The sequence below is a fragment of the Durio zibethinus genome, chromosome 7 (assembly GCF_047325235.1).
Source record: "Durio zibethinus cultivar Kanyao isolate XHJ-2024 chromosome 7, ASM4732523v1, whole genome shotgun sequence".
Lineage (NCBI taxonomy): Eukaryota > Viridiplantae > Streptophyta > Magnoliopsida > Malvales > Malvaceae > Durio > Durio zibethinus.
Window position 1 is genome coordinate 4,285,478 of NC_143168.1, and position 25,234 is coordinate 4,310,711.

Below are 25,234 nucleotides of genomic sequence, written 5' to 3' on the forward strand. Positions count from 1 at the left end.
CTTGCGGCTCCCTTTACTCTGGACAGTATTGAGCACCAATGACCCAAGCTTTACTGCCCCTGACTCTGGCTCCTTGTCAGACTCTTTGTCTACAGAAGCCAGCTTGCCCTTCTGTGGGTAATTACATGCTATGTGGCTCCCTCCACATAGGTAGCATGCTAGTGGCTCTCAGTCACCCTTTGCTTTCCACTTGCTTGCTGGTGGCTTCCTCTCACCATCCTTGGTTAAATGGTCTCGGTCTCCATCCTTGGACTCTCAGTCATGGTCCTTCCCTTTGGACTGCTTCTTCCGGTCCCTATCGTCCCTGCCTTTACCCTTGGGCTTGGTAGACTCGAACTTGTTCAGAGGCTTGAACTCTATCAAGGCCTCGGCAATAGTCATGGCTTTAGCCAAGCCATGAACTCCTCTCATTTGTAGCTCATGCTTCACCCACGACTTCGGCCCATCCATGAAAGCAAATAAAGCATCCTTCTCACCTAGATCCATGATCTATAGCATCAGTTCAGAGAATTTTTGGACATACTCCCTTATGTCCCCTTGCTGGCTCAACCTATGGAACTTTGCCCGCGCCTCATCATCGGCATACTCCGGGTAAAATTGTTCTCTGAACTCTTTTTGAAACTCTGCCCAGCTTCCAATCTTGGCATTCCCATGCCTGACATCATCACACCTGTGCCTTTACCACAATAAGGCTACATCAGTGAGATACATAGCAGCGATGCTTACCTTTATCGCCTCGTCTTGCATGCCCATGGCCTAGAAATACTGCTCCATACCCCAAAGGTAGTTATCTACTTCCTTGGTCGCCCTAGTCCCCTTGAACTCCTTAGGCTTGGGGACATCCAATCTGGACTTGGACACTCCAGTAAACATGCCATTCCCAATGGCAATCTTGCAAGCAACGAGCTCACTGGTAAGCTCCTCCATCCGTTGGCACATGGCCTCCATGCCATCATGCAAGGTCAGCACTTTAGCCTCCAAGGTCTGATTCTTTTAGGTAAACATGTCCAAGCCTTTGTTGAGAGCAGCTTGCAGCTCACTTTGGATCTCCTCCCCCATGGAGTCTAGCGATGCAATGTGAGTCTCTTCCCATTCAAGCTTCTCCCCCATGTTGCCCATGGTCACCTCCACCTTGGCCAGCCTAACGTCCATGGTAGACCAGATATCTCTAGAACTGGCTTTCCTCCCTCTTCCATGCCCATGCTCCTGGGCCTCTGGTTGTTGGTTAGCAGTGTCACTTTGGGATGCCATCTCTTCTAACCTGCACAACACAAACACGCAGAATCAAACTTGCTCTGATACCAACTGTCATGGGCTCCGACCTTAAACTCAAAAACCGTGCAGCCTTAGGCTTGGAATCTCCTCCTTTAAGCCTAAGTCAGCCTAAAGCACAAGTGTATGGGCACTAGAACAATAGGAAAGGCTGATTACGCAAGTTAAAGAGAAACAGGATAAGAAGGCAAAATTCTGGAAATGCTCTTGTATTCACTGAAACAGAAGTGTTTGATGGTGTACAAATGAGGGAGGAGCAGCCCTCTATTTATAGTTGAGGCTCCAGCTTACACTTAATGGCAATATCCCTAGAATAAAGGCTAAAATCATGGGATTATACAGATTACAATCAATCAGGATGCTAACTCCTGATTTTTAGGGTCAACCAAATCTGCCAGGATGCTGTTGCTGATCCTGCCTGCTTCCAGAAGCTTCACTTGCATGTCCAGCACCTTGGGCCCTTTTGGATGTGGTGCGGGCAGCTTGTATACCAGGCCTTGGTCTCACAGGCTGGCCTGCAAGTTGGGCGGGCCTTTTGAACTCGTTTGCTAGGCTTTGCGCGTAGATACCCGCCAGCACGTCTGGTCTGCGGTCCTCAACCTCTGGCCCGCCTGCTGGTGCATCCAATGTGCCTGGCACGCTCACCCAATGGGTGACACTTGGCCCTTATATTGGCCCCCTATCCCTCATCAAACCTCAAGAACTCACACCCCCTTAAAGAGCATTTGAGATTTTATAGGTTTGCTGCTAGTAGCCATTAAAGTGTCTGAAATGGGGACACTTTTTTCAAACGGTCACAAAATCTTCTCCACTTCAAGTTTTTAGCTAAATTTTTTTGTGCATGCCAATAAAAATACAAGGATCACCTCTACCAAATTTGGGGACAAAAAGCTTCTAAAAAAATTTTAAAAAATCTCGAACCGCAAAATGTTTCAAAAATCGTGAAAAATAGAAAATGGCTGGTCTTGCCATGAAACTTCACATGAAGGCTTAGGGGACCATTGTATGAATTTACAAGCCATAAAAATGTCATTGGCATGGCAGAAATATGAAGATGTGCTTGAACCCACCTACCACCCGTTCGATCCTCGGCTTGCGCATCCTGCCTCTCTGGTCGGTGAGCGTCCGCACGCTCGTTTCATGGGTTAACTTAGGCATACGGAGTTCATTCCCAATCTAAGATTGGACCAGACCGAGGATTGCGGCAACAGGATCGACAGCACACAGGGGGGACCGGGCCAATCCCCGACTGGCGCATTCTGCCTCTCCGGTCGGCTGAGCGCCCGCACGCCCATTTAATGGGTTGGCTTAGGCATAGGGAGTTCATTCCATGTCTAAGTCCCAGTCGGACCGAGGGTTGTGGCAGCGGGACCGATAGCATGCAGAGGTGGACCGGGTTGATCCCCAGCTTGCGCATTATACGTCTCTGATTGACTCAGCACCTGCACGCTCGTTTCATGGGTTGACTTAGGCATACGGAGTTCATTCCTAGTCTAAGATCGGACCGGACCAAGGGTTATGGTAGCAGGATCGACAGCACGTAGGAGGGGACCGAGCCAATCCCTGGCTTGCACATTCTGCCTCTCCGACATCTGAGCACCCGCACGCTTGTTTCATGGGTTGGCTTAGGCATACGGAGTTCATTCCATGTCTAAGCATACAGAGTTCATTCGTAGGCTAAGATTGGACCGGATCGAGGGTTACGGTAGCAGGACCTGCAGCAGGATCGGTAGCACGCAGGGGGATCGGGCCAATCCCCGACTTGCGCATTCTGTCTCTCCGAATGGCTGAGCGCCCGCACACTTGTTTCGTGGGTTGGCTTAGGCATACGGAGTTCATTCCATGTCTAAGCCCCAGTCGGATCGAGGGTTGTGGCAGCAGGACCAATAGCGGGATCGACAGCACACAGAGAGAGACCGAGCTGATCCCCAACTTGTGTATTATGCCTCTCCGACCGACCACTCCGGCTGGCTGAGCGCCCGCACGCCCGTTTCATGGGTTGGCTTCAGCATAGGGAGTTCATTCCATGTCTAAGCCCCAGCTGGATCGATGGTTGTGGCAGCGGGATCGGCAGCGGGATCGGCAGCACGCAGGGGGGACAGGGCCGATCCCTGGCTTACGCATTCTACCTCTCTGACCGGATGAGCGCCCGTACGCCCATTTCATGGGTTGGCTTAGGCATAGGGAGTTCATTCCATGTCTAAGCCCCCAGCCGGACCGAGGGTTGGGGTTGCGGGACCGACAGCACAAAGAGGGGGACCGGGTCGATCCCCGGCTTACGCATTATGCCTCTTCGGCCGGCTCAGCGCCCGTATGCTCATTTTATGGGTTAACTTATGCATACAGAGTTCATTCCTGATCTAAGATCAGACCGAATCGAGGGTTGCGGCAGCAGGATCGACAGCATGCAGTTGGGGACTGAGTCAATCCTCGGCTTGCGCATTCTGCCTCTCCGACCGAGTCGATCCCCGGCTTATGCATGCTCATTTCGCTGGTTGGCATAGGCATACGGAGTTCATTCCATGTCTAAGCATATAGAGTTCATTCCCAGTCTAAGATTTTGAGCCACGGTGCATATGCTGGGCTCGGGCATGTGCTGGTGCCACATTTTTTTCGCCCGGGGCACCATCGTCAGAGCATCGTCAGAGAGCCTAATCGACAGCAGTAGGGGTTCCGATGATTGGGGGGCGGGGGGGTGTGCGCACATGATATGCGATGGGTGCTGGTACTTGGCCCTTATATTGGCCCCCTATCCCTCATCAAACCTTGAAAACTCACACCCCCATAAAGAGCATTCGAGATTTTATAGGTTTATGGCCAGTAGCCATTAAAGTGTCTCAAATGGGGACACTTTTTTCAAACGGTCACAAAATCTTCTCCACTTCAAGTTTTTAGCTGAATTTTTTTGTGCATGCCAAAAAAAATACAAGGATCACCTCTACCAAATTTGGGGACAAAACTCTTTCTAAAAAAATTTTAAAAAATCCCGAACCACAAAAAGTTTCAAAAATCATGAAAAATAGAAAACGGGTCGTCCTGCCACGACACTTCACATGAAGGCTTAGGGGAGCATTGTATGAATTTACAAGACATAAAAATGGCATTGGCACAGTAGAAATATGAAGATGTGCTTGAATGCACCTACCATCCGTTCGATCCTCGGCTTATGCATCCTGCCTCTCTGTTTGGCTGAGTGCCCGCGTGCTCGTTTCGTGGGTTGAGTTAGGCATATGGTGTTCATCCCCAGTTTAAGCATACGGAGTTCATTCCCAATCTATGATCACACTGAATCGAGGGTTGCGATAGCAGGATCGACAGCATGTAGGGGGGACCGAACCGATCCTCAGCTTGCACATTTTGCCTCTCCGGCCGGCTGAGTGCCCGCACACCCATTTCGTGGGTTAGCTTAGGCATAGGGAGTTCATTCTGTGTCTAAGCCCTAACCAGACCGAGGGTTGTGGTAGTGGGATCGGGCCGATCCCCAGCTTGCGCATTATGCCTCTTCGGTCAGCTCAATGCCCGCATGCTCCTTTCATGGGTTGACTTAGGCGTACGGAGTTCATTCCCAGTCTAAGATCAGACTGCACTGAGGGTTGCAGCAGCAGGATCGACAACACGTAGAGGGAACCGGGTCGATCCCCGTCTTACGCATTCTACCTTTTCGTCCGGTTGAGCGCCCGCACGCACGCTCGTTTCATGGGTTAGGTTAGGCATACGGATTTCATTCCATGTCTAAGCATACGGAGTTCATTCCCAGTCTAAGATCAGACTGGACCGAGGGTTGTGGCAGCAGGACCAGCAGCAGGATCGGCATCATACAGAGGGGGACTGAGCTGATCCTCGGCTTGCGCATTCTGCCTCTCCGACCGGCTGAGCACCCACATGCATGTTTCGTGGGTTGGCTTAGGCATACGGAGTTCATTCCATGTCCAAGCCCCAGCCGATGAAGGGTTGTGGTAGTAGGACCGACAGCGAGATCGGCAGCATGCAGAGGGGGACCGGGCTGATCCTCGGCTTGTGCATTATGCCTCTCCGGTTGACTGAGCACCCGCACGCTCGTTTCATGGGTTGACTGAGGCATACGGAGTTCATCCCCCATCTAAGCATACGGAGTTCATTCCCAATCTAAGATCGGATCGGATCGAGGGTTGTGGTAGTTAGATCGACAGCATGCAAGGGGATCGGGTCGATCCCCGACTTGCAGATTCTGCCTCTCCGATTGACTGAGCGCCTGCACGCCCGTTTCATGGGTTGGCTTAGGCATAGGGAGTTCATTCCATGTCTAAGCCCCAGCCAGACCGAGGGTTGTGGCAGCGGGACCGGCAGCAGGTAGAGAGGGATCAGGCTAATCCTCAGCTTAAGCATTATGCCTCTCTGGCAGGCTCAATGCCAGGACACTCATTTCATGCATTGACTTAGGCATACGGAGTTCATTCCCAGTCTAAGATCGGACTGGACCGAGGGTTGCAGCAGCAGGATCGATAGCACGCAGGGGGGGATCGGGTCGATCCCCGGCTTATGCATTCTACCTCTCCGGATGCCCGTTTCATGGGTTGGCTTAGGCATAGGGAGTTCATTCCATGTCTAAGCCCTAGTCGGATCAAGGGTTATGGTAGCGGGACAGACACCACATAGAGGGGGATCGAGCCGATCCCTGGCTTGCGTATTATGCCTTTTCGGTCAGCTCAGCGCTCACACGCTCATTTTGTGGGTTGACTTACACATACGAAGTTCATTCCCAGTCTAAGAACAGACCGGACCCAGGGATGCGGTAGCAGGATCGACAGCACACAAGGGGGGACCGAGCCGATCCCCAGCTTGCGCATTCTACCTCTCCAACCGATTGAGAGCCTGCATGCTCGTTTCGTGGGTTGGCTTAGGCATACGGAGTTCAATCCATGTCTAAGCATACAGAATTCATTCCCAATCTAAGATCGGTCTGGATCGAGGGTTACGACAGCAGGACAAGCAGCAGGATCTACAGCACGTAGGGGGATCGGGCCAATCCTCGGCTTACGCATTCTACCTCTTCGACGGGCTGAGCGCCTACACGCTCGTTTCGTGGGTTAGCTTAGGCATAGGGAGTTCATTCCATGTCTAAGCCCCAGCCGGACTGAGGGTTGTGGCAGCGGGACCGACAGCACGTAGCGGAGGACTAGGCTAATCCTCGGCTTGTGCATTTTGCCTCTTAGGTCGACTGAGTGCCCACATGCTCATTTTGTGGGTTGACCTAGGCATACGGAGTTCATCCCCAATCTAAGCATACAGAGTTCATTCCCAGTCTAGGATCAGATCGGACCGAGGGTTGTGACAGCAGGATCGACAGCACGCAGGGGGGACCGGGTCGATCCCCAGCTTGCGCATTCTGCCTCTCCGGTCGGCTGAGCGCCCGCTCGCCCATTTCATGGGTTGGCTTAGGCATAGGGAGTTCATTCCATGTCTAAGCCCCAGTCGGACCGAGTGTTGTGGCAATGGGACCGGCAGCCCGCAAAGGGGGACCAAGCCGATCCCCAGCTTGCGCATTATGCCTTTTCGGTCGACTCAACACCCGCACGCTCGTTTCTTGGGTTGACTTATGCATACGGAGTTTATTCCCAGTCTAAGATCAGATCGAATGAGGGTTGTTGTAGCAGGATCGACACCACGCAGGGGGGGATCGGATCGATCCGCAGCTTGAGCATTCTGCCTCTTCGTTCGGCTGAGTGCCCGTAAGCTCATTTTGTGCGTTGGCTTAGGCATAGGGAGTTCATTCCATGTCTAAGCCCCAGCCAGACCGAGGGTTGTGGCAGTGGGACCACCCGCAGGTAGAGGGGGATCGGGCCCATCCTTGGCTTGCGCATTATGCCTCTCTGGCCGGCTCAACGCCCGCATTGTTTCATGGGTTGACTTAGGCATACGAAGTACATTCCCAGTCTAAGCATACGGAGTGCATTCCCAATCTAAGATCTGATCGGACTGAGGGTTACGGTAGCAGGATTGACAATGCGCAGGGGGGACTGGGCAGATCCCCGGCTTATGCATTCTGCCTCCCTGATCAGTTGAGCGCCCGCATGCCCATTTCGTGGGTTGGCTTAGGCATAGGGAGTTCATTCCATGTCTAAGCCCCAGACGGACCGAGGGTTGTGGCAGCGGGACTGGTAGCAGGTAGAGGGGGATCGGGCCGATCCCCAGCTTGCGCATTATGCCTCTCTGGCAGGCTCAACGCCCGTACACTCGTTTCGTGGGTTGACTTAGGCATACGGAGTTCATTCCCAGTCTAAGATCGAACCAGACCAAGGGTTGCGGTAGCAAGATTGACAACACGCAAGGGTGACCGGGTCGATCCCCGACTTACGCATTCTGCCTATCCGGTCGGCTGAGTGCTCGCATGCTCGTTTCGTGGGTTGGCTTAAGCATACAGAGTTCATTCCCAATCTAAGATCAGACCGAACCGAGGGTTGCGGCAGCAGTACTAGCAGTAAGATCGACAGCACACAGGGGTGGACCGAGCCAATCCCTAGCTTGTGCGTTCTGCCTCTTCGACTGACTGAGCGCCCGAATGCTCGTTTCGTGGGTTGGCTTAGGCATACGGAGTCATTCCATGTCTAAGCCCCAGTCGAACCGAAGGTTGTGGCAGTAGGATCGACAGCGGGATCGACAGCACGCAGAGGGGGATTGGGTCAATCCCCGGGTGGCACATTATGCCTTTCTGATCGGTTGAGTGCCCGCACGCTCGTTTCGTGGGTTAACTTAGGCATACGGAGTTTATCCCTAGTCTAAGCATACGGAGTTCATTCCCAGTCTTAGATCAGACCGGACTGAGGGTCATAGTAGCAGGATCGGCAGCACACAGGGGGGATCGAGTCGATCTCTGGCTTACGCATTCTGCCTCTCCGGTCGGTTGGGTTCCCATACACCCGTTTCATGGGTTGGCTTAGGCATAGGGAGTTCATTCCATGTCTATCCCCGGCTTATGCATTACACCTCTCAAGCTGATTCAGTGCCCACACGCTCCTTTCATGGGTTCGCTTAGGCATACGGAGTTCATTCCCAGTCTAAGATTGGATCGGACCGAGGGTTGTGATAGTAGTACCAGTAGTAGGATTGGCAGCACGCAGGGGGGACCGGGTCGATCCCCGACTTGTGTATTCTACCTCTCTGGCTGGCTGAGTGCCCACACACTTGTTTCGTGGGTTGGCTTAGACATACGGAGTTCATTCCATGTCTAAGCCCCAGCCAGACCGAGGGTTGTGGCAGTAGGACCGAAAGCGGGATCGGTAGCGCGCAGAGGGGGATCGGGTTGATCCTCGACGTACGCATTATACCTCTCCGACCGGCATCTCTGACCGATTGAGTGCCCGCATGCTCGTTTCATGGGTAGACTTAGGCATACGGAGTTCATCCCCAGTCTAAGCATACAGAGTTCATTCCCAGTCTAAGATCGAATTGGACCGAGGGTTGCGGCAGTAGGATCGACATCACGTAGGGGACCAGGTCGATCCCCGGTTTACGCATTATGCCTCCCCTATCAGCTGAGTGCCCGCACGCTCGTTTCATGGGTTGGCTTAGGCATACAGAGTTCATTCCATGTCTAAGCCCCAGCCAGACTGAGGGTTGTGGCAGCGGGATCGATAGCACGCAGAGGGGGACCGGGTCGATCCCCGGCTTACGTATTATGGCTTTTCGGTCGACTCAGCGCCCGCACGCTCATTTTGTTGGTTGACTTATGCATATGGAGTTCATTCCCAGTCTAAGATCAGACCAGACCGAGGGTTGCGGCACCAAGATCGATAGCACGCAGGGGGGACCAAGTCGATCCCCGGCTTGCGGATTCTGCCTCTCTGGCCTACTGACGCTCGCACACTCATTTCGTGGCTTGCCTTAGGCATACAGAGGTCATTCCCAGTCTAAGATTTTGAGCCATAGTGCACATACTGGGCTTGGGCATGTGCTGGTGCCGCATTTTTTTCCCTCGGGGCACCATCACCGAAGCATCGTGGGAGAGTGTAACCAGCAGCATTGGGGGTTTCGGTGATTGGGGGGGCCGGGGGGGTATGCGTACATGATGTGTGATGGGTGTTGGTACTTGGCCCTTATATTGGCCCCCTATCCCTCATCAAACCTCGAGAACTCACACCCCCTTAAAGAGCATTTGAGATTTTATAGGTTGCTGCCAGTAGCCATTAAAGTGTCTGAAATGGGGACACTTTTTTCAAACGGTCACAAAAATCTTCTCCACTTCGAGTTTTTAGCTGAATTTTTTTGTGCATGCCAACAAAAATACAAGGATAACCTCTACCAAATTTGGGGACAAAACTCTTTCTAAAAAAATTTTTAAAAATCCCGAACCGCAAAATGTTTCAAAAGTCATGAAAAATAGAAAACGGGTCGTCTTGCCATGAAACTTCACATGAAGGCTTAGGGGACCATTGTATGAATTTACAAGCCATAAAAATGGCATTGGCATGGCAGAAATATGAAGATGTGCCTGAACCCACCTACCACCCGTTTGATCCCCGGCTTGCGCATCTGCCTCTCTGGTTGACTGAGCGCCCGCACGCTTGTTTCGTGGGTTGACTTAGGCATACGGAGTTCATCCCCAGTCTAAGCATGTGGAGTTCATTCTCAGCCTAAGATTGGACCAGATCGAGGGTTACGAAGCAGGATCGACAGCACGCATGGGGGACTGGGTCGATCCCTGGCTTATGCATTTTGCCTCTCCGGCTAGCTGAGAGCCCGCATGCCCATTTCGTGGGTTGGCTTAGGCATAGGGAGTTCATTCCATGTCTAAACCCCAGCCGAACCGAGGGTTGTGGCAGTGGGACTAACAGCACGTAGAGGGGGACCGGGTCGGTCCCTGGCTTGCGCATTATGCCTCTTCGACCGGCTCAGCGCCCGGACGCTCGTTTCATGGGTTGACTTAGGCATACAAAGTTCATTCCCAATCTAAGATCAGACCGGACCAAGGGTTGAGGTAGCAAGATCGACAGCATGCAAGGGGGGTCCAGGCCGATCCCCGGCTTGCACATTCTGCCTCTCCGACCAGCTGAGCACCCGCACGCTCGTTTCATGGGTTGGCTTAGGCATACATAGTTTATTCCATGTCTAAGCATACGAAGTTCATTCCCAGTCTAAGATCGGATCGGATCGAGGATTGCGGCAGCAGGATTGGCAGCACGAAGGGGGGACCGGGTCATCCTCGACTTGCGCATTGTGCCTTTTCGATCGGCCTTTCTGGCCGGCTGAGTGCCCACACGCTTGTTTCATGTGTTGACTTAAGCATACAGAGTCCATCCCCAGTCTAAGCATACGGAGTTCATTCCCAGTCTAAGATCGGACCAGACTGATGGTTGCGATAGTAGGATCGACAGCACGTAGGGGGGATCGAGCCGATCCTCGGCTTGCTCATTCTGCCTCTCCGACTGACTGAGCACCCATACGCCCGTTTCGTGGGTTGGCTTAGGCATAGGGAGTTCATTCCAAGTCTAAGCCCCAACCGGACCAAGGGTTGTGGCAGCAAGATCGGTAGCGGGATCGGCGGCACGCAGAGGGGGATCGGACTGATCCCTGACTTGTGCATTATGCCTTACCAGCTGGCTTTTTCGATCGGTTGAGTGCCCACACGCTCGTTTCATCGGTTAACTTAGGCATACGGAGCTCATCCCCAGTCTAAGCATACGGAGTTCATTCCCAGTTTGAGTGCCCATACGCCCATTCGATGGGTTGGCTTAGGCATAGGGAGTTCATTCCATGTCTAAGCCCCAGTCGGACTGAGGGTTGTGACAGCGGGACCGACAGCACACAGAGGGGGACCAAGCTAATCCTCGATTTACGTATTACGCCTCTTCGACTTGCTCAGCATCCGCACGCTAATTTCGTGGGTTGACTAATGCATACAAAGTTCATTCCCAGTCTAAGATTAGATCGGATCGAGGGTTGCAGTAGCAGGATAGACAGCACATAGGGGGGGATCGGGCTGATTCGCAGCTTGCATATTCTACCTCTCCGGTCGGCTGAGCACTTGCACGCTCGTTTCGTGGGTTAGCTTAGGCATACGGAGTTCATTCCATGTCTAAGCATACGGAGTTCATTCCCAGTCTAAGAGTTTGAGCCATGGTGCACATGCTGGGCTCAGGCATGTGCTGGTGCCACATTTTTTTTGCCCGGGGCACCATCGCCGGAGCATCGCTAGAGAACGTAACCGACGGTATTGGGGGGGCCGGGGGGTGTGCGCACATGATGTGCGATGGGTGCTGGTACTTGGCCCTTATATTGGCCCCCTATCCCTCATCAAACCTCGAGAACTCACACCCCCTTAAAGAGCATTTGAGATTTTATAGGTTTGCTGCCAGTAGCCATTAAAGTGTCTAAAATGGGGATACTTTTTTCAAACGGTCACAAAATCTTCTCCACTTCACATTTTTAGCTGAATTTTTTTTTGCATGCCAATAAAAATACAAGGATCATCTCTACCAAATTTGGGGACAAAACGCTTTCTAAAAAAATTTTAGAAAATCTCGAACCGTAAAATATTTTGAAAATCGTGAAAAATATAAAACGGGTCGTCTTGCCACGAAACTTCACATGAAGGCTTAGGTGACCATTCTATGAATTTACAAGCCACAAAAGTGGCATTGGCATGGCAGAAATATGAAGAGGTGCTTGAACCCACCTATCACCCGTTCGATCCCCGGCTTGCGCATCCTGCCTCTTTGGTCGGTTGAGCGCCTGTACGCTCATTTTATGGGTTGACTTAGGCATACAGAGTTCATCTTCAGTCAAGCATACATAGTTCATTCCCAATCTAGGATCAGAGCAGACCAATTATTGCGACAGCAGGATCGACAGCACGTAGGAGGGACCGGGCCGATCCCTGACTTGCGCATTCTGCCTCTCCGGTCGGCTGAGCACCCGTACACCCGTTTCGTGGGTTGGCTTAGGCATAGGGAGTTCATTCCATGTCTACGCCCCAGCTGGACCAAGGGTTGTGGCAGCGGGATCGGCAGCATGCAGATAGGGACCGGGCCAATCCCCGACTTGCGGATTATGCCTCTCCGACCGGCTCAACACCCGCACGCTTGTTTCGTGGGGCATACGGAGTTCATTCCTAGTTCAAGATCGGATCAAACTGAGGGTTGCGGCAGCAGGATCGATAGCATGCAGGGGGGACTGGGCCGATCCTCGGCTTGTGCATTCTGCCTCTCCGCCCAGCTGAGCGCCGGTACGCTCATTTCGTGGGTTGGCTTAGGCATACGGAGTTCATTCCATGTCTAAGCGTACGGAGTTCATTCCAGTCTAAGATCGGACCGGATCGAGGGTTGCCGCAGCAGGATTGACAGCAAGCAGGGGGGGACAGGGTCGATCCCCGGCTTCCACAATCTACCTCTCCGATCGGTTGAGCACCCGCACGCTCATTTCGTGGGTTGGCTTAGGCATACGGAGTTCATTCCATGTCTAAGCCCTAGCCAGACCAAGGGTTGTGGCAGCAGGACCGACAGCGGGATTGGCAGCACGCAGAGGGGGATCAGGCTGATCCTTGGCTAGCTCATTAGGCCTCTCCGATCGGCCTCTCCGACCGGCTGAGCACCGTACACTCGTTTCGTGGGTTGACTTCGGCATTCAAAGTTCATCCCTAGTCTAAGCATACGAAGTTCATTCCCAGTTTAAGATCGGACGGGACTGAGGGTTGCGACAGTAAGATCGGCAGCAATGAGGGGGACTGAGCCGATCCTCGGCTTGTGCATTCTGCCTCTCTGGCCGACTGAGCGTCTGCACGCCCGTTTCATGGGTTGGCTTAGGCATAGGGAGTTCATTCCTTGTCTAAGCTCTAGCCAGACCAAGGGTTGTGGCAACGGGACTGGCAGCACGCAGAGGGGGACTGGGCTGATCCCCGGCTTGCGCATTATGCCTCTTCTATCGGCTCAGCACCCGCACGCTCGTTTCGTGGGTTGACTTATGCATACGGAGTTCATTCCTAGTCTAATATCAGATCGGACCAAGGGTTGCGGTAGCAGGATTGACAGCACGCTGGGGGGGATCGTGTCGATCCCCGGTTTACGTATTCTGCCTCTCTAGCCGGTTGAGCACCCGCATGCCCATTTCGTGGGTTGGCTTAGGCATAGGGCATTGATTCCATGTCTAAGCCCCAGCCAGTCCGAGGGCTGTGCCAGCAAGACTGGCAGCATGTTGAAGGGGACCGGGCTAATCCCTGACTTATGCATTATGCCTCTTTGGTCGGCTCAATGCCCGTACGCTCGTTTCGTGGGTTGACTTATGCGTACAGAGTTCATTCCTAGTCTAAGATCAGACCAGATCACGATTGTAGCAGCAGGATGGACAACACATAGAGGGGGACCAGACTGATCCACGGCTTGCACATTCTACCTCTCCGATCGGCTAAGCACCCGCACGCTCGTTTCGTGGGTTGGCTTAGGCATATAGAGTTCATTCCATGTCTAAGCATACGGAGTTCATTCCCAGTCTAAAATTTTGAGCCACGGTGCACATGCTGGGCTCGGGCAAGTGCTGGTGCCTCATTTTTTTTGCCCGGGGCACCATCGTCGGAGCATCGCCGGAGAGCCTAACCGGCGGTATTAGTGGTTCCGGTGATTGGTGAGGTCGGGGGGGTGTGTGCACATGATGTGTGATGGGTGCTGGTACTTGGCCCTTATATTGGCCCCCTATTTCTCATCAAACCTCGAGAACTCATACCCCCTTAAAGAGCATTTGAGATTTTATAGGTTTGCTGCCAGTAGCCATTAAAGTGTCTAAAATGGGGACACTTTTTTTCAAAATGATCACAAAATCTTCTCCACTTTGAGTTTTTAGCTGAAGTTTTTTGTGCATGCCAACAAAAATACAGGGATCGCCTCTGCCAAATTTGGGGACAAAGCTCTTTCTAAAAAAATTTTAAAAAATCCTGAATCATAAAAGGTTTTGAAAATCGTGAAAAATAGAAAACGGGTTGTCTTGCCACGAAACTTCAGATGAAGGTTGAGGGGACCATTGTAGGAATTTACAAGCCATAAAAATGGCATTGGCATGGCAGAAATATGAAGATGTGCTTGAACCCATGGCTTATGCATTCTACCTCTCTAGTCGGCTGAGTACCCACACGCTCGTTTTGTGGGTTCGCTTAGGCATACGGAGTTCATTCCATGTCTAAGCCTACGAAGTTCATTCCCAGTCTAATATTTTAAGCCACGGTGCACATGCTGGGCTCAGGCATGTGCTGGTGCCGCATTTTTTTCGCCTAGGGAACCATCGCCGGAGCATCGCTGGAGAGCCTAACCGATGGCATTGGGGGTTCCGACGATTGGGGGGGTCGGTGTGCGCACATGATGTGCAATGGGTGCTGGTACTTGGCCCTTATATTGGCCCCCTATCCCTCATCAAGCCTCGAGAAGTCACACCCCCTTAAAGAGCATTTGAGATTTTATAGGTTTGCTACCAGTAGCCATTAAAGTGTCTGGAATGGGGACACTTTTTTCAAACGGTCACAAAATCTTCTCCACTTCGTGTTTTTAGCTAAATTTTTTTGTGCATGCCAACAAAAATACAAGGATCACCGCTATTTTAATTTGGGGACAAAACTCTTTCTAAAAAAATTTTAAAAAATCCCGAACTACAAAAAGTTTCAAAATCATGAAAAATAGAAAACTAGTCATCTTGCCATGAAACTTCACATGAAGTCTTAGGGGACCATTGTATGAATTTACATGCCATAAAAATGGCATTGGCATGGCAGAAATATGAAGATGTGCTTGAACCCACCGACCACTCATTCAATCCCCGGCTTGCGCATCCTGCCTCTCTGGTCGGCTGAGCGCCCGCACGCTCATTTCGTGGGTTGACCTAGGCATACGGAGTTCATCCCCAATCTAAGCATACAGAGTTCATTCCCAGTCTATGATCGAACCGGACTGAGGGTCGTGGCAACAGGATCGACAGCACGCAGGGGGGATCGGGCCGGTCCCCGGCTTACGCATTCTGCCTCTTCGGCTGGCTAAGCGCCCGCACACCCATTTCGTGGGTTGGCTTAGGCATAGGGCGTTCATTCCATGTCTAAGCCCCAGTCGGATCGAGGGTTGTAGCAGCGGGACCAACAACACGCAAAGGGGGACTGGGTCGATCCCGGGCTTGCGCATTATGCCTCTTCGGTAGGCTCAGCACCCGCACGCTCGTTTCGTGGGTTGACTTATGCATACAGAGTTCATTCCCAGCCTAAAATTAGACCAGACCAAGGGTTATGGCAGTAGGATCGATAGCACAAAGGGGGGACCGGGCCCATCCCCGACTTGTGCATTCTACCACTCCGACCGGCTGAGCACCCGCACGCTCGTTTCATGGGTTGGCTTAGGCATACTGAGTTCATTCCATGTCTAAGCATACGGAGTTCATTCCTAGTCTAAGATTTTGAGCCACAGTGCACATGCTAGGCTCGGGCATGTGCTGGTGCCGCATTTTTTTCACCCGGGGCACCATTGTCAGAGCATCACCGGAGAGCCTAACCGACGGCATTGGGGGTTCTGACAATTGGGGGGCCGGGGGGTGTGCGCACATGATGTGTGATGGGTGCTGGTAATTGGCCCTTATTTTGACCCCCTATCCCTCATCAAACCTCAAGAACTCACACCCCCTTAAAGAGCATTTGAGATTTTATAGCTTTGCTGCCAGTAGCCATTAAAGTGTCTGAAATGGGGACACTTTTTTCAAACGGTCACAAAATCTTCTCCACTTCGTGTTTTTAGCTAAATTTTTTTGTGCATGCCAACAAAAATACAAGGATCACCACTATTTAATTTGGGGACAAAACTCTTTCTAAAAAAATTTTAAAAAATCCCAAACCGCAAAACGTTTCAAAAATCATGAAAAATAGAAAACGGGTCGTCTTGCCACGAAACTTCACATGAAGGCTTAGGGGACCACTATATGAATTTACAAGCCATAAAAATGGCATTGGCACGGCAAAAATATGAAGATGGCTTGAACCCACCTATAACCCGTTCGGTTCGCGGCTTGCGCATCCTGCCTCTCTGGTCGGCTGAGCGCCCGCACGCTCGTTTCGTGGGTTGACTTAGGCAAACAGAGTTCATCCCCAGTCTAAGCATACGGAGTTCATTCCTAGTGTAAGATCAGACCGGGCCGAGGGTTGCGACAGCAAGATCGGTAGCACGTAGGAAGGACCGGATTGATCCCAAGCTTGCAGATTCTGCCTCTCCGGCCAGCTGAGCGCCCACACACCCATTTCATGGGTTGGCTTACGCATAGGGAGTTCATTCCATGTCTAAGCCCCAACTGGACCAAGGGTTATGGCAGTGGGACTGACAGCACGTAGAAGAGGATCGGGCTGATCCCCGACTTGTGCATTACGCCTCTCCGGATGACTCAGCTCCCACACGCTCGTTTCATCGGTTGACTTACGCATACGGAGTTCATTCCCAGTCTAAGCATACAGAGTTCATTCCCAGTCTAAGATCAGACTGGGCTGCGGGTTACGGCAGCAGGATCGGCAGCACGTAGGAGGGACCGGGCCAATTCTCAGCTTGCGCATTCTGCCTCTCCGATCGATTGAGTGCCCATACGCCTGTTTCGTGGGTTGGCTTAGGCATAGGGAGTTCATTCCATGTCTAAGCCCCAGCCAGATCGAGGGTTGTGGCAGCGGGACCGACAGCACTCATAGGGGGATTGGGTCTATCCTCGGCTTACGCATTATGCCTCTCTGGCTGGCTCAACCCCTGTACGCTCGTTTTGTGGGTTGACTTAGGCATACGGAGTTCATCCCCAGTCTAAGCATACGGAGTTCATTCTAGGTCTAAGATCAGACCGGGCTAAGGGTTACGGCAGCAAGATCGACAACACGCAGAGGGGATCGGGCTGATCCCTGGCTTGCGTATTTTGCCTCTCCAGCCGACTGAGCGTCCGCACGCTCGTTTCATGGGTTGGCTTAGGCATACTGAGTTCAATCCATGTCTAAGCATACGAAGTTCATTCCCAGTCTAAGATCAGATCGGAATGAGGGTTGCGACAGCAGGGCCAGCAGCAGGATCGGCAGCACGCAGGGGGGATCGGGCCGATCCTTGGCTTGCGCATTCTACCTCTCTGGCAGGCTGAGCGCCCGTACCCTTATTTCATGGGTTGGCATAGGCATACAGAGTTCATTCCATGTCTAAGCCCCAGTTGGACCGAAGGTTATGGCAACAGGGCTGACAGCGGGATCGACAGCACATAGAGGGGGATCGGGCTGTTCCCTAGGTTACGCACTATGCCGCTCTGACCGACCTCTCTAGCTGGCTGAGCGTCCGCACGCTCATTTTGTGGGTTGACTTAGGCATACGGAGTTCATCCCCAGTCTAAGCAGACGGAGTTCATTCCCAGTCTAAGATCAGATCGGAATGAGGGTTGCAGCAGTAGGATCAGTAGGAAGCAAGGGGGATCGGGTCGATCCCCGGCTTGCGCATTTTGCCTTTCCGATAGGCTGAGGGCCCGCACGCCCGTTTCGTGGGTTGGCTTAGGCGTAGGGAGTTCATTCCATGTCTAAGCCCCAGTCAGACTGAGGGCTGTGGCAGCGAGATCGGCAGCACGTAGTTGGGGAGTGGGTCGATCCCCGGCTTGCGCATTATGCCTCTTCGGCCGGCTCAACGCCCGTACGCTCATTTCATGGGTTGACTTATGCATAAGAAGTTTTTTTCCAGTCTAAGATTGAACCAGATCAAGGGTTGCGGTAGCAGGATCGACAACATGCAGGGGGTACCTGGCTGATCCTTGTTTTGCGTATTTTACCTCTCTGACCGGCTGAGCACCCGCACGCTCGTTTTGTGGGTTAGCTTAGGCATACGGAGTTCATTCCATGTCTAAGCATACGGAGTTCATTCTCAATCTAAGATTTTGAGCCACGGTGCACATGCTGGGCTCGGGCATATGCTGGTGCTGCATTTTCTTCACCCGGGGCACCATCGTCGGAGCATCGCTGGAGCATCACCTGGAGCCTAACCGGCGGCATTGGAGGTTTCGGCGATTGGGGGGCCGAGGGGTGTGCGCACATGATGTGAGATGGGTGCTGGTACTTGGCCCTTATATTAGCCCCCTATCCCTCATCAAACCTCGAGAACTCACACCCCCTTAAAGAGCATTTGAGATTTTATAGGTTTGCTGCCAACAGCCATTAAAGTGTCTGAAATGCGGACACTTTTTTCAAACGATCACAAAATCTCCTCCACTTCGAGTTTTTAGGTGAATTTTTTTGTACATGCCAACAAAAATAGAAGGCTACCAAATTTGGGGACAAAACTCTTTCTAGAAAAATTTTAAAAAATCCCGAACCCTAAAAAGTTTCAAAAATCGTGAAAAATAGAAAACGGGTCGTCTTGCCACGAAACTTCACATGAAGGCTTAGGGGAGCATTGTATGAATTTACAAGCCATAAAAATGGCATTGGCATGGCAGAAATATGAAGATGTGCTTGAACCCACATACCACCCGTTCGATCCTCGACTTGCGCATCTTGCCTCTCTGGTCGGCTGAGCGCTTGCACGCTCGTTTCATGGGTTTACTTAGGCATACGGAGTTCATCCCCCATCTAAGCATACAGAGTTCATTCCCAGTCTAAGATTAGACCGGATCGAGGGTTGCGACAGCAGGATCGACAGTACGTAGGGGGGATCGGGTCGATCCCCAGCTTGCGCATTCTGCCTCACCGGCCGGCTGAACGCCCGCACACCCATTTTGTGGGTTGGCTTAGGCATAGGGAGTTCATTCTATGTCTAAGCCCCAGCCGGACCGAGGGTTGTGGTAGTGAGACTGACAGCACGGAGGGGGGATCGGGCCAATCCCCAGCTTGCGCATTATGCCTCTCCGGTTGGCTCAACGCCCACACGCTCGTTTCGTGGGTTGACTTAGGCATACGGAGTTCATTCCAATCTAATATCAGACCAGACTGAGGGTTGCGGCAGTAGGATCGACAGCACGTAGGGTTGACCAGGTCGGTCCCTGACTTACACATTATGCCTTTCCGGCTGGCTGAGCACCCGCATGCTCGTTTCATGGGTTGGCTTAGGCATACGGAGTTCATACCATGTCTAAGCATACGAAGTTCATACCATGTCTAAGCATACGAAGTTCATTCCAAGTCTAAGAATGGACCGGACCGAGTGTTGCGACAGCAGGACCAACAGTAGGATCGATAGCACACAGGGCGGGACCGGACCGATCCCTGACTTGCACATTCTACCTCTTCGATCAGTTTCTCCGGCCGACTAAGCACCTGCATGCTCATTTCATGGGTTCACTTTGGCATACGGAGTTCATCCCCAGTCTAAGCATACAGAGTTTATTCCCAGTCTAAGATCGGACCAGAATGAGGGTTGTGATAGTAGGATCAGTAGCACACAGGGGGGATCGGGCTGATCCCCAACTTGTGTATTCTGCCTCTCTGGCCGACTGAGCACCTGCACATCCATTTCATGGGTTGGCTTAGGCATAGGGAGTTCATTCGATGTCTAAGCCCCGATCGGACCGAGGGTTGTGGCAATGGGACTGGCTGCACGCAGAGGGGGGCCGACTAAGCACCCGCACGCCCGTTTCGTAGGTTGGCATCGGCATAGGGAATTCATTCCATGTCTAAGCCCCAGCCAGACCGAGTGTTGTGGCAGCGGGACCGACAGCATGCAGAGGGGGACCGGGCTGATCCCCAGCTTGCGCATTCTGCATCTTCGATCGGCTGAGCTCCCGTACGCTCGTTTCGTGGGTTGGCTTAGGCATACGGAGTTCAATCCCAGTGTAAGAGTTTGAGCCACGGTACACATGATGGGCTCGGGCATGTGCTGGTGGTGCATTTTTTTCGCTCGGGCACCATCGCCGGAGCATCGTCAGAGAGCCTAACCGGCGGCATTAGGGGTTCCGACAATTGGGTAGGCCGGGGAGTGTGCGCACATGATGTGTGATGGGTGCTGGTACTTGGCCCTTATATTGGCCCCCTTTCCCTCATCAAACCTTGAGAACTCACACCCCCTTAAAGAGCATTTGAGATTTTATAGGTTTGCTGCCGGTAGCCATTAAAGTGTCTGAAATGGGGATACCTTTTTCAAACGGTCACAAAATCTTCTCCACTTCGAGTTTTTAGCTAAATTTTTTTGTGCATGCCAACAAAAATACAAGGATCACCTCTACCAAATTTGGGGACAAAACTCTTTCTAAAAAAATTTTAAAAAATCTCGAACCACAAAAAGTTTCAAAAATCATGAAAAATAGAAAATGGGTCGTCTTGCCACAAAAAATCACATGAAGCTGTAGGGGACCATTGTATGAATTTACAAGCCATAAAAATGGCATTGGCATAGCAGAAATATGAAGATGTGCTTGAACCCACCTACCACCCGTTCGATCCTCGGCTTGCGCATCCTGCCTCTCTGGTCAGTTGAGCGTCCGCACGCTCGTTTCGTGGGTTGACATAAGCATACGGAGTTCATCCCCAGTCTAAGCATACGGAGTTCATTTTGAGTCTAATATCAGACCGGACCAAGGGTTACGACAGCAGGATCGACAGAACGCAAGGGGGATCGGGTCAGTCCTCGACTTGCGCATTCTGCCTCTCCGACCGACTGAGCGCCCGCACGTTCGTTTCATGGATTGGCTTAGGCATACGGAGTTCATTCCATGTCTAAGCATATGGAGTTCATTCCCAATCTAAGAGTTTGAGCCACGGTGCACATGCTGGGCTCGGGCATGTATTGGTGCTGCATTTTTTTCGCCCGGGGCACCATCGTCGAAGCATCGTCGGAGCATCGCCAGAGAGCCTAACCGACGGCATTGCGGGTTCTGACGATTGGGGGGCCGAGGGGTGTACGCACACTATGTGCAATGGGTGCTGGTACTTGGCCCTTATATTGGCCCCCTATCCCTCATCAAACCTCAAGAACTCACACCCCCTTAAAGAACATTTGAGATTTTATAGGTTTGCTGCCAGTAGCCATTAAAGTGTCTAAAATGGGGACACTTTTTTCAAACAGTCACATAATCTTCTCCACTTCGAGTTTTTAGCTAAATTTTTTTGTGCATGCCAACAAAAATACAAGGATCACCTCTACCAAATTTGGGGACAAAACTCTTTGTAAAAAAATTTTAAAAAATCTCGATCCATAAAAAGTTTCAAAAATCGTGAAAGATAGAAAACGGGTCGTCTTGCCACGAAAGAACACATGAAGGCGTAGGGGACCATTGTATGAATTTACAAGCCATAAAAATGGCATAGCACAGCAGAAATATGAAGATGTGCTTGAACCCACCTACCACCCGTTCGATCCCCGGCTTACGCATCTTGCCTCTCTGGTCAGCTGAGTGTCCGTACACTCGTTTTGTGGGTTGACTTAGGCATACGGAGTTCATCCCCAGTCTAAGCATACAGAGTTCATTTTGAGTCTAAGATCGGATCGGACCGAGGGTTACGATAGCAGGATCGACAGTCGCAGGGGGATCGGGTCGATCCTCGGTTTACGCATTCTGCGTCTCCAGCCGACTAAGCGCCTGCACGCTCGTTTTATGCGTTGGCTTAGGCATATGGAGTTCATTCCATGTCTAAGCGTACGGAGTTCATTCCCGGTCTAAGATTGGACCGGACCGAGGGTTGCGGTAGCAGGACCAGCAATAGGATCAGTAGCACATAGAGGGGGATCGGATTGATCCTCGACTTATGCATTCTGCCTCTCCGGTCGGCTGAGCGCCCGCACGCTCATTTCGTATGTTGGCTTAGGCATACATAGTTTATTCCATGTCTAAGCAGCGGGATCGACAGTACGCAGAGAGGGATCGAGCTGATCCCTGACTTGTCATTATGCCTCTTTGGCTTACCTCTCCGGTCGGTTGAGCACCTGCACGCTCGTTTCGTGGGTTGACTTAGGCATACGGAGTTCATCCCTAGTCTAAGCATACGGAGTTCATTCCTAGTCTAAGATTAGACCGAATCGAAGGTTGCGATAGCAGGATCGGTAGCATGCAGAGGGGACCGAGCCGATCCCTGGCTTGCGCATTCTGCCTCTCCGGTCGGCTGGGCACCCGCACGCCTGTTTCAAGGGTTGGCTTAGGCATAGGGAATTCATTCCATGTCTAAGCCCCAGCTGGACCGAGGGTTATGGCAGCGGGACTGGCAGCACGCAGAGGGGAATCGGGCCAATCCTCGGCTTACGCATTATGCCTCTCCGGTCTGCTGAGCGCTCGCACACTCATTTCGTGGGTTGACTTAGGCATACGGGGTTCATTCCCAGTCTAAGATTGGATAGGACCGAGGGTTGCAGTAGAAGGGGGGATCGGGCTGGTCCCCGACTTACGCATTCTGCCTCTTCGACCAGCTGAGCACTCGCATGCTCATTTCGTGGGTTAGCTTAGGCATACGGAGTTCATTCCATGTCTAAGCATACAGAGTTCATTCCCAGTCTAAGATCGGACCGGATTGAGGGTTACTACAGCAGGACCAGTAGCAGGATCGACAGCATGCAGGGGGGATCGGGCCGATCCTCGGTTTGCGTATTCTGCCTCTCCGATCGGTTGAACGCTCGCATGCATTTTTTTCATGGGTTGGCTTAGGCATACGGAGTTCATTCCATGTCTAAGCATATGAAGTTCATTCCCAGTCTAAGATCAGACTAGACCGAAGCTTGCGGTAGTAGGATCGACAGCATGCAGTGAGGATCGGGTCGATCCCCGACTTGCGCATTCTACCTCTTCGGTCGGCTGAGCGCCCGTTTCATGGGTTGGCTTAGGCATTGGGAGTTCATTCCATGTCTAAGCCCCAGTCAGACCGAGGGTTGTGGCAGCGGGACCGATAGCACACAGACGGGGATCAGACCGATCCTCGGCTTGCGCATTATGCCTCTTCGATCGGCTCAACGCCCGAACGCTCGTTTCGTGGGTTGACTTAGGCATACGAAGTTCATTCCCAGTCTAAGATCGGATTGGACCAAGGGTTGCGACAGCAGGATCGACAACATGCAGGGGGGTCGGGTTGGTCCTCGGCTTGTGCATTCTACCTCTTTCGCCGGCTAAGCGCCCGCACGCTCGTTTCGTGGGTTGGCTTAGGCATACGGAATTCATTCCTTATCTAAGCATATGGAGTTCATTCCTAGTCTAAGAGTTTGAGCGACGGTGCACATGCTGGGCTCGGGCATGTGCTGGTGCCACATTTTTTTCGCCCGGGAGACTAACCGACAGCATTGGGGGTACCAGTTATTGGGGGGGCCAGGGGGGTGTGCCCACATGATGTGCGATGGGTGCTGGTACTTGGCCCTTATATTGGCCCCCTATCCCTCACCAAATCTCGAGAACTCACACCCCCTTAAAAAGCATTTGAGATTTTATAGGTTTCCTGCCAGTAGCCATTAAAGTGTCTGAAATGGGGACACTTTTTTCAAATGGTCACAAAATCTTCTCCACTTCGAGTTTTTAGCTGAATTTTTTTGTACATTCCAACAAAAATACAAGGATCACCTCTAAGAAATTTGGGGACAAAACACTTTCTAAACAAATTTTAAAAGATCCTGAACCGTAAAAAGTTTTAAAAATCGTGAAAAATAGAAAACGGGTCGTCTTACCATGAAACTTCACATGGAGGCGTAGGAGTCCATTGTATGAAATATGAAGATGTGCTTGAAGACCACCCGTTCGATCCACAGCTTGCGCATCCTGCCTCTCTGGTCGGCTGAGTGTCTGCACGCTCGTTTCGTGGGTTGACTTAGGCATACAGAGGTCATCCCCAGTCTAAGCATACGGAGTTCATTCCCAGTCTAAGATTGAATCGGACTGAGGGTTGCGGTAGCAGGGTCCACAGCACGCAGGGGGGATCGGACCGATCTCGGGCTTGCGTATTCGACCTCTCCGGCTGGCTGAGCGTCCGCACACCCGTTTCATGGGTTGGCTTAGGCATAGGGAGTTCATTCCATGTCTAAGCCCCAGCCAGACCGAGGGTTGTGGCAGCGAGACTAGCAGCACGTAGAAGGGGATCGGGCCGAACCCCGACTTACGCATTATGCCTCTCCGACTGGCTCAACACCCACACGCTCATTTCGTGGGTGGACGTAGGCATACGGAGTTCATTCCTAGTCTAAGATCAGACTAGACAGAGGGTTGCGGTAGCAGGATCAACAGCATGCAGGAGGGATCAGGCCAGTCCTCGGCTTACGCATTCTACCTCTCTAACCGACTGAGTGCCCGAACGCTCATTTCATAGGTTGGCTTAAGCATACGGAGTTCATTCCATGTCTAGGCATACGAAGTTCAATCCCAGTCTAAGATTGGATCGGACCGAGGGTTGCGGTAGCAGGATCGACAGCACACAGGGGAGGATCGGGCCGATCCTCGGCTTACGCATTCTGCCTCTCCGGCTGACTGAGTGCCTGCACGCTTGTTCGTGGGTTGGCTTAGGCATACAGAGTTCATTCCATGTCTAAGCCCCAGCCAGACCGAGGGTTGTGGCAAGACGACCGGTAGTGAGATCGGTAGCACATAGAGGGGGATCGGGTTGATCCTCGGCTTGCGCATTATGCCTCTTCGGTCGGCCTCTCCGACCGGTTGAGTGTCCGCACGCTCGTTTCATGTGTTGATTTAGGCATACAGAGTTCATCCCCAGTCTATGCATACAGAGTTCATTCCCAGTCTAAGATCGAATCAGACCGAGGGTTGCGGCAGTAGGATCGGCAGCACGTAGGGGGGACCGGGCCGATCCCTGGCTTGCGCATTCTGCCTCTTCGATCAGTTGAGCGCCCGCACGCTCGTTTAATGGGTTGGCTTAGGCATAGAGAGTTCATTCCATGTCTAAGCCCCAGTCAGATTGAGGGTTGTGGCAACGGGATCGGCAGCATACAGAGGGGGATCGAGCCGATCCCCGGCTTGCGCATTCTGCCTCTCCGACCAATTGAATGCCCGCAGGCTAGTTTCGTGGGTTGGCTTAGGCATACGAAGTATATTCCATGTCAAGCATACAGAGTTCTTTCCCAGT